General features: G+C 41.4%; 2 non-coding genes across 2 annotated transcripts; both read right to left on the bottom strand.

Moving 5' to 3' along the window:
• Positions 1-1,484: 1,484 nt before the first annotated feature.
• On the bottom strand, positions 1,485-1,603 carry LOC121366974. The gene has a single exon (XR_005957274.1). It is a non-coding gene; the product is annotated as a 5S ribosomal RNA (ribosomal RNA).
• A 6,879-nt stretch (positions 1,604-8,482) lies between these two features.
• On the bottom strand, positions 8,483-8,601 carry LOC121366973. The gene has a single exon (XR_005957273.1). It is a non-coding gene; the product is annotated as a 5S ribosomal RNA (ribosomal RNA).
• Positions 8,602-9,679: the final 1,078 nt, after the last annotated feature.

Genomic DNA, 9,679 nt, shown 5'->3' with positions numbered 1-9,679 from the left:
TAAAGGTATACGTATGTAATATTCCGGAAGTTAATATGCAGGATTTATTTTTGTTTTAATTTTATCGACGGACTGGTAAAATGGCGTTCGGTGGGGCCAGGCGCATGTTCACGAATTTAGCGCGGGGGTGGGGTGGGGTGGGGTGGGGTGGGGTGGGGTTCTCCACTGAGCTCGATATTGTCATTCTCTTACAATGACAAATGACGTCACGCAATTGTTTGAGGCTTCGACAGTGTAAACAATGATTTGAAAAGATGTGGGGGGAATGAATGAATGAATGAATGAATGAATGAATGTTTAACGACACCCCAGCACGAAAAATACATCGGGTATTGGGTGTCAAACTATGGTAATGGAAATAAATAAAGTGATGATCAACATCAATATAAAAATTCAAGACTTAATCCAAAACAGTGTAAAGAACTGTGCAAAAACACAAATATCACAGAATTTTACGGATACTGAATTTTACTCAAAACTTCAATTTTGTGCTGTATTGGCTATTCTCAAAGAGAATGTTACACTCCTGAACCACGGTGAGGTTACATCACACTCAGGGGAGATTTGGAAGGACGGCACGTGTGTGTTCGTGCATGTGTGTATGAGTGCGAGCGTGTAGATGTATGTCTAAATGGAGGTGGCGTGTGTCCCTTTTTAGGAGTATGCATTTACAATACTGTGTCTGTGCGTGTGAATAAAAATCAAATATTGCAATTATGTATAAAAGCTCTTTCGTGTGATTTGTTTGGCTCTTAAAAGAGCCGGCACCAAGTGGCGTCTGCATTTATTCTTCATATTCGGATTCGGATTCGGATTCGGGGGACACGATTCCAACCTTCAGCCTCAACTCTGCTACCGTTTCTGCTTTCCAGCAAGCATACTCGTAGTAAGAGTTCCGGACTACCTCTACTGTTGCCATCTTCAGTCGCAGGTTGTAACGGAATGACTTGTGGTTGTCGATTCTCGCTTTATCATAGCGAATCTGGAGGTCTTCTAGCCTGTTGTTATGGAAGATGATCTGCTCACAGGCTCGTCTGAAACGATTCTCCGTTTCGTAGAGTTCGGCGTATACATTGAATTTCTCCATTATATTGAAGTGCAGTGTCGTAATTATAAAAATCAAATGTACAGAGAGAAGACAAACATGCACTTCATATTCCTTATGACACGCACTAATACTCAATGTCACGTCAGCAATATACACATTGTACACAAATCCAGACCACTCAAGTCCCAGTCAATTAGTTGATCTAATTAACAAACTCAATGACGTAATCAAGGCAATTAGAATAACGGGTAGGCACCTTCGTTAAAACTTTAACTGTTAATTTCTTTGCCGTGGTCCTAAAACAACAGTGCTACTTCAAAGATGAATTTATTTATGACTAGCCTCAATAATAATAATCAATGAATAAATGAATGAATAAATAAATAAAATCGATATTTTAAAGTAAATTAAAATATTATTTTCTTAATAGAAAAAATGTCTACGGCACCCGGTGTTCCCAGGCGGTCACCCATCCAAGTACTAACCGGGCCCGACCTTGGTTAATTTCGGTCATCGGACGAGAACCGGTGTTTTCAACGTGGTATAGCCGTAGACAACAACTGGTGTAAAATAAAGGTATACGTATGTAATATTCCGGAAGTTAATATGCAGGATTCATTTTATCGACGGACTGGTAAAATGGCGTTCGGTGGGGCCAGGCGCATGTTCACGAATTTAGCGCGGGGGTGGGGTGGGGTGAGGTGGGGTGGGGTGAGGTGGGGTTCTCCACTAAGCAAGATATTGTCATTGTCTTAAAATGACAAATGACGTCACGCAATTGTTTGACGCTTCGAAACGAAATTTCGCTTCCACAGCATAAGCACTTATTTAAGAATCGCTGTGCACCGGTTGTAACGGAAAGATACCTTATAGTTCGCAAGGGAATATGCCTCAGGTGAGCGCTCTACCCAGTAAACATGATATTGCCGTAATATTACAATGACAAATGACCTGACGCAATTGTTTGAAGCTTAGAAGCGGAGTTTGCCTTCCACGGCGAAAACAACGATATGAAAAAGAAAAAGAGAAAGAAATATGGTTGGGACGGGATAAAACCTATCGCCCTCCTATCGTACAACGCATCACGCCTCAGGTAAGCGTTCTACCCACTAAGTTCAACATCGCCCTTGTGTTACAATGACAAATGACGTCACTGAATTGTTTGAGGCTTGGACAGTGTAAAAAATGATTTGAAATGATGGGGGGGGGGGGGGGGCACGTGTGTGTTCGTGCATGTGTGTATGCGTGCGCGCGTGTAGATGTATGTTTAAATGTGCTGAGGTGTCAGTAAACAAGGATCCCTTTCTTTATCGTTTTTGATTGGGTAGGGGTGGTGATGAGTAAAACATAATTATGTGTCGAGCGGGGGAAAAAGGAGGTGTGTGTCCCTTTTTAGGAGTATGCATTTACAATACTCTGTCTGTGCGTGTGAATAAAAATCAAATATTGCAATTATGTATAAAACCACTTTCGTGTGATTTGTTTCGCTCTTAAAAGAGCCGGCACCAAGTGGCGTCTGCATTTATTCCATTTCTTCATCTTCGGATTCGGATTCGGATTCAGGGGAGACGAATGCCACCTTCAGCCTGAACTCTGCTACCGTTTATGCTTTCCAGGGTGAGGTGGGGTTCTCCACTAAGCTCGATATTCTTAGAATGACAAATGACGTCACGCAATTGTTTGACGCTTCGAAACGAAGTTTTGCTTCCACAGCATAAACATTTATTTAAGAATCGCTGTGCACCGGTTGTAACGGAAAGATACCTTATAGTTCGTAACCTATAAGGTAATACGCCTCAGGTGAGCGCTCTACCCAGTAAACTTGATATTGCCGTAATACTACAATGACAAATGAACTCACGCAATTGTTTGACGCTTGGAAGCGGAGTTTGCCTTCCACGGCGAAAACAACCATATAAAAAAGAAAAAGAGACAGAAATATGGTTGAGACGGGATAAAACCCATCGCCTTCCTATCGTAGAACGCATCGCGCCTCAGGTAAGCGTTCTACCCACTAAGTTCAACATCGCCCTTGTGTTACAATGACAAATGACGTCACTGAATTGTTTGAGGCTTGGTCTGTGTAAACAATGATTTGAAAAGATGTGGGGGAGGGCACGTGTGTTTTCGTACATGTGTGTATGCGTGCGCGCGTGTAGATGTATGTTTAAATGTGCTGAGGTGTCACTAAACAAGGATCCCTTTCTTTTTTGTTTTCGATTGGGTAGGGGTGGTGATGAGTAAAACATAATTATGTGGCGAGCGGGAAAAAAGGAGGTGTGTGTCCGTTTTTAGGTGTATGCATTTACAATACTGTGTCTGTGCGTGTGAATAAAAATCAAATATTGCAATTATCTATAAAACCACTTTCGTTTGATTTGTTTGGCTCTTAAAAGAGCCGCCACTAAGTGGCGTGTGCATTTATTCCATTTCTTCATCTTCGGATTCGGATTCGGGGGAGACGATTCCCACCTTCAGCCTCAACTCTGCGACCGTTTCTGGCCTCAGACCACAATTAATTTCACTATGTATTCTCATGTAGCCCCAGTGGCTGTAGCACTTTTATTAATTTCACCAGGCCATTAGCATTTCACGGGAAACATTACCTGCCTGGGCCCATTGAACACTCGAAAGGACGACATCTGTTGTCCAGCTCTTTTCCGCGTTATATCAATGTAAACAAACAGACGTGGGCTAAGGGACCGAATCACACCCATTTCTCTGCATTTTACACAATTTTTGCATGACTTCAATGTGCTCTGGGGGACATTATGCAGTATCCAGTGTAAACCAAGTGCACATGTATACTAAGCAGCTCCCCAGCCATTAATCACATCACAAGAAAACTATATTTTCTCGCATTAGTTTCCGTATTTTGGAAAACCAAATGGGTGGATAACTCTAGTCTGAGGCCTTCTGCTTTCCAGCAAGCATACTCGTAGTAAGAGTTCCGGACTCCCTCTACTGTTGCCATCTTCAGTCGCAGGTTGTAACGGAATGACTTGTGGTTGTCGATTCTCGCTTTATCATAGCGAATCTGGAGGTCTTCTAGCCTGTTGTTAAGGAAGATGATCTGCTCACAGGCTCGTCTGAAACGATTCTCCGTTTCGTAGAGTTCGGCGTATAGATTGAATTTCTCCATTATATTCAACTGCAGTGTCGTAATTATAAAAATCAAATGTACAGAGAGAAGAGAAACATGCACTTTATATTCCTTATGACACGCACTAATACTCAATGTCACGTCAGCAATATACACATTGTACACAAATCCAGACCACTCAAGTGCCAGTCCATTAGTTGATCTAATTAACAAACTCAATGACGTAATCAAGGTAGTTAGAACAACGGGTAGGCACCTTCGTTAAAACTTTAACTGTTAATTTCTTGGCCGTGGTCCTAAAACAACAGTTCTACTTCAAAGATGAATTTATTTATGACTAGCCTCAATAATAATAATCAATGAATAAATGAATGAATAAATAAATAAAATCGATATTTTAAAGTAAATTAAAATATTATTTTCTTAATAGAAAAAAATGTCTACGGCAAAATGTTCTAGGCGGTCACCCACTGAAGTAAAATAAAGTTGCTAATTTCGGTATCGGACGAATATTCAACGTGGTATGGCCGTAGACAACAACTGGTGTAAAATAAAGGTATACGTATGTAATATTCCGGAAGTTAATATGCAGGATTCATTTTATCGACGGACTGGTAAAATGGCGTTCGGTGGGGCCAGGCGCATGTTCACGAATTTAGCGCGGGGGTAGGGTGGGGTGGGGTGAGGTGGGGTTCTCCACTAAGCTCGATATTGTCATTGTCTTAAAATGACAAATGACGTCACGCAATTGTTTGACGCTTAGAAACGAAATTTTGCTTCCACAGCATAAGCACTTATTTAAGAATCGCTGTGCACCGGTTGTAACGGAAAGGTACCTTATAGTTCGCAAGGGAATATGCTTCAGGTGAGCGCTCTACCCAGTAAACATGATATTGCCGTAATATTACAATGACAAATGACCTGACGCAATTGTTTGAACCTTGGAAGCGGAGTTTGCCTTCCACGGCGAAAACAACGATATGAAAAAGAGAAAGAAATATGGTTGGGACGGGATAAAACCTATCGCCTTCCTATCGTAGAACGCATCGCGCCTCAGGTAAGCGTTCTACCCACTAACTTCAACATCGCCCTTGTGTTACAATGACGAATGACGTCACTGAATTGTTTGAGTCTTGGACAGTGTAAAAAATGATTTGAAATGATGGGGGGGGGGGGGGCACGCGTGTGTTCGTGCATGTGTGTATGCGTGCGCGCGTGTAGATGTATGTTTAAATGTGCTGAGGTGTCAGTAAACAAGGATCCCTTTCTTTTTTGTTTTTGATTGGGTAGGGGTGGTGATGAGTAAAACATAATTATGTGTCGAGCGGGGGAAAAAGGAGGTGTGTGTCCCTTTTTAGGAGTATGTATTTACAATACTGTGTCTGTGCGTGTGAATAAAAATCAAATATTGCCATTATGTATAAAAACACTTTCGTGTGATTTGTTTGGCTCTTAAAAGAGCCGGAACCAAGTGGCGTCTGCATTTATTCCATTTCTTCATCTTCGGATTCGGATTCGGATTCAGGGGAGACGATTGCCACCTTCAGCCTCAACTCTATTACCGTTTCTGGTTTCCAGCAAGCATACTCGTAGTAAGAGTTCCGAACTCCCTCTACTGTTGCCATCTTCAGTCGCAGGTTGTAACGGAATGACTTGTGGTTGTCGATTCTCGCTTTATGATAGCGAATCTGGAGGTCTTCTAGCCTGTTGTTAAGGAAGATGATCTGCTCACAGGCTCGTCTGAAACGATTCTCCGTTTCGTAGAGTTCGGCGTATAGATTGAATTTCTCCATTATATTCAACTGCAGTGTCGTAATTATAAAAATCAAATGTACAGAGAGAAGAGAAACATGCACTATATATTCCTTATGACACGCACTAATACTCAATGTCACGTCAGCAATATACACATTGTACACAAATCCAGACCACTCAAGTGCCAGTCCATTAGTTGATCTAATTAACAAACTCAGTGACGTAATTAAGGCAATTAGAACAACGGGTAGGCACCTTCGTTAAAACTTTAACTGTTAATTTCTTTCCCGTCGACCTAAAACAACAGTGCTCCTTCAAAGATGAATTTATTTATGACTAGCCTCAATAATAATAATAAATGAATAAATGAATAAATAAATAAATAAATAAAATCGATATTCTAAAGTAAATTAAAATATTATTTTTTAATACAAAAAATGTCTACAACTGATGTAAAATAAAGGTATACGTATGTAGTATTCCGGAAGTTAACATGCAATATTCATTTTTGTTTTAATTTTTTCGACGGACTGGTAAAATGGCGTTCGGTGGGGCCAGGCGCATGTTCACTAATTTACCGCGGGGGTGGGGTCGGGTGGGGTGGGGTGAGGTGGGGTACTCCACTAAGCTCGATATTGTCATTGTCTTACAATGACAAATGACGTCACGCAATTGTTTGACGCTTCGAAACGAAGTTTTCCTTCCACAGCAAAAACACTTATTTAAGAATCGCTGTGCACCGGTTGTAACGGAAAGATACCTTATAGTTCGTAACCTATTAGGTAATACGCCTCAGGTAAGTGCTCTACCCAGTAAACTTGATATTGCCGTAATACTACAATGACAAATGAACTCACGCAATTGTTTGAAGCTTGGAAGCGGAGTTTGCCTTCCACGGCGAAAACAACTATATGAAAAAGAAAAAGAGAAAAAAATATGGTTGGGACGGGATAAAACCTATCGCCTTCCTATCGTACAACGCATCGCGCCTCAGGTAAGCGTTTTACCCACTAAGTTCAACATCGCCCTTGTGTTACAATGACAAATGACGTCACTGAATTGTTTGAGGCTTGGACAGTGTAAAAAATGAGTTCAAATGATACGGGGGGGGGGGGGGGGCACGTGTGTGTTCGTGCATGTGTGTATGCGTGCGAGCGTGTAGATGTATGTTTAAATGTACTGAGGTGTCGGTAAACAAGGATCCCTTTCTTTTTTGTTTTTGATTGGGTAGGTGTGGTGATGAGTAAAACATAATTATGTGTCGAGCGGGGGAAAAAGGAGGTGTGTGTCCCTTTTTAGGAGTATGCATTTACAATACTGTGTCTGTGCGTGTGAATAAAAATCAAATATTGCAATTATGTATAAAACCACTTTCGTGTGATTTGTTTGGCTCTTAAAAGAGCCGGCACCAAGTGGCGTCTGCATTTATTCCTTTTCTTCATCTTCGGATTCGGATTCGGATTCAGGGGAGACGATTGCCACCTTCAGCCTCAACTCTGCTACCGTTTCTGGCCTCAGACCACAATTAATTTCACTATGTATTCTCATGTAGCCCCAGTGGCTGTAGCACTTTTATTAATTTCACCAGGCCATTAGCATTTCACGGGAAACATTACCTGCCTGGGCCCATTGAACACTCGAAAGGACGACATCTGTTGTCCAGCTCTTTTCCGCGTTATATCAATGTAAAGAAACAGACGTGGGCTAAGGGACCGAATCACACCCATTTCTCTGCATTTTACACAATTTTTGCATGACTTCAATGTGCTCTGGGGGACATTATGCAGTATCCAGTGTAAACCAAGTGCACATATTCACTAACTGCATCCTCTTCCCTGTCAAACCCAGTGTAACAATCCAGTATACTAAGCAGCTCCCCAGCCATTAATCACATCACAAGAAAACTATATTTTCTCGCATTAGTTTCCGTATTTTGGACAACCAAATGGGTGGATAACTCTAGTCTGAGGCCTTCTGCTTTCCAGCAAGCATACTCGTAGTAAGAGTTCCGGACTCCCTCTACTGTTGCCATCTTCAGTCGCAGGTTGTAACGGAATGACTTGTGGTTGTCGATTCTCGCTTTATCATAGCGAATCTGGAGGTCTTCTAGCCTGTTGTTAAGGAAGATGATCTGCTCACAGGCTCGTCTGAAACGATTCTCCGTTTCGTAGAGTTCGGCGTATAGATTGAATTTCTCCATTATATTCAACTGCAGTGTCGTAATTATAAAAATCAAATGTACAGAGAGAAGAGAAACATGCACTTTATATTCCTTATGACATGCATTAATACTCAGTGTCACGTTAGCAATATACACATTGTACACAAATCCAGACCACTCAAGTGCCAGTCCATTAGTTGATCTAATTAACAAACTCAATGACGTAATCAAGGTAGTTAGAACAACGGGTAGGCACCTTCGTTAAAACTTTAACTGTTAATTTCTTTGCCGTGGTCAAAGATGAATTTATTAATGACTAGCCTCAATAATAATAATAAATGAATAAATAAATAAATAAATAAATAAAATCGATATTCTAAAGTAAATTAAAATATTATTTTCTTAATAGAAAAAATGTCTACAGCACCCGGTGTTCCCAGGCGGTCACCCATCCAAGTACTAACCGGGGCCGGCGTTGCTTAACTTCGGTGATCGGACGAGAACCGGTGGTTTCAACGTGGTATGGCCGTAGACAACAACTGATGTAGAATAAAGGTATACGTATGTAATATTCCGGAAGTTAACATGCAATATTCATTTTTTTTTCTTTTTTTCGACGGACTGGTAAAATGGCGTTCGGTAGGGCCAGGCGCATTTTCACGAATTTAACGCGGGGGTGGGTTGGGATCGGGTGGGGTGGGGTGGGGTTCTCCACTCAGCTCGATATTGTCATTCTCTTACAATGACAAATGACGTCACGCAATTGTTTGAGGCTTCGACAGTGTAAACAATGATTTGAAAGATGTGGAGGGAATGAATGAATGAATGAATGTTTAACGACACCCCAGCACGAAAAATACATCGGGTATTGGGTGTCAAACTATGGTAATGGAAATAAATAAAGTGATGATCAACATCAATATAAAAATTCAAGACTTAATCCAAAACAGTGTAAAGAACTGTGCAAAAACACAAATATCACAGAATTTTACGGATACTGAATTTTACTCAAAACTTCAATTTTGTGCTGTATTGGCTATTCTCAAAGACAATGTTACACCCCTGCAACACGGTGAGGTTACATCACACTCAGGGGAGATGTGGGGGGATGGCACGTGTGTGTTCGTGCATGTGTGTATGCGTGCGCGCGTGTAGATGTATGTTTAAATGGAGGTGGTGTGTGTCCCTTTTTAGGAGTGCATTTACAATACTGTGTCTGTGCGTGTGAATAAAAATCAAATATTGCAATTATGTATAAAACCACTTTCGTGTGATTTGTTTGGCTCTTAAAAGAGCCGGAACCAAGTGGCGTCTGCATTTATTCCATTTCTTCATCTTCGGATTCGGATTCGGATACGGGGGAGACGATTCCAACCTTCAGCCTCAACTCTGCTACCGTTTCTGCTTTCCAGCAAGCATACTCGTAGTAAGAGTTCCGGACTCCCTCTACTGTTGCCATCTTCAGTCGCAGGTTGTAACGGAATGACTTGTGGTTGTCGATTCTCGCTTTATCATAGCGAATCTGGAGGTCTTCTAGCCTGTTGTTAAGGAAGATGATCTGCTCACAGGCTCGTCTGAAACGATTCTCCGTTTCGTAGAGTTCGGCGTATAC

This window comes from Gigantopelta aegis, unplaced genomic scaffold (genome assembly GCF_016097555.1).
Source record: "Gigantopelta aegis isolate Gae_Host unplaced genomic scaffold, Gae_host_genome ctg8046_pilon_pilon, whole genome shotgun sequence".
Lineage (NCBI taxonomy): Eukaryota > Metazoa > Mollusca > Gastropoda > Neomphalida > Peltospiridae > Gigantopelta > Gigantopelta aegis.
This window is presented reverse-complemented; position numbering and strand designations above follow the sequence as displayed.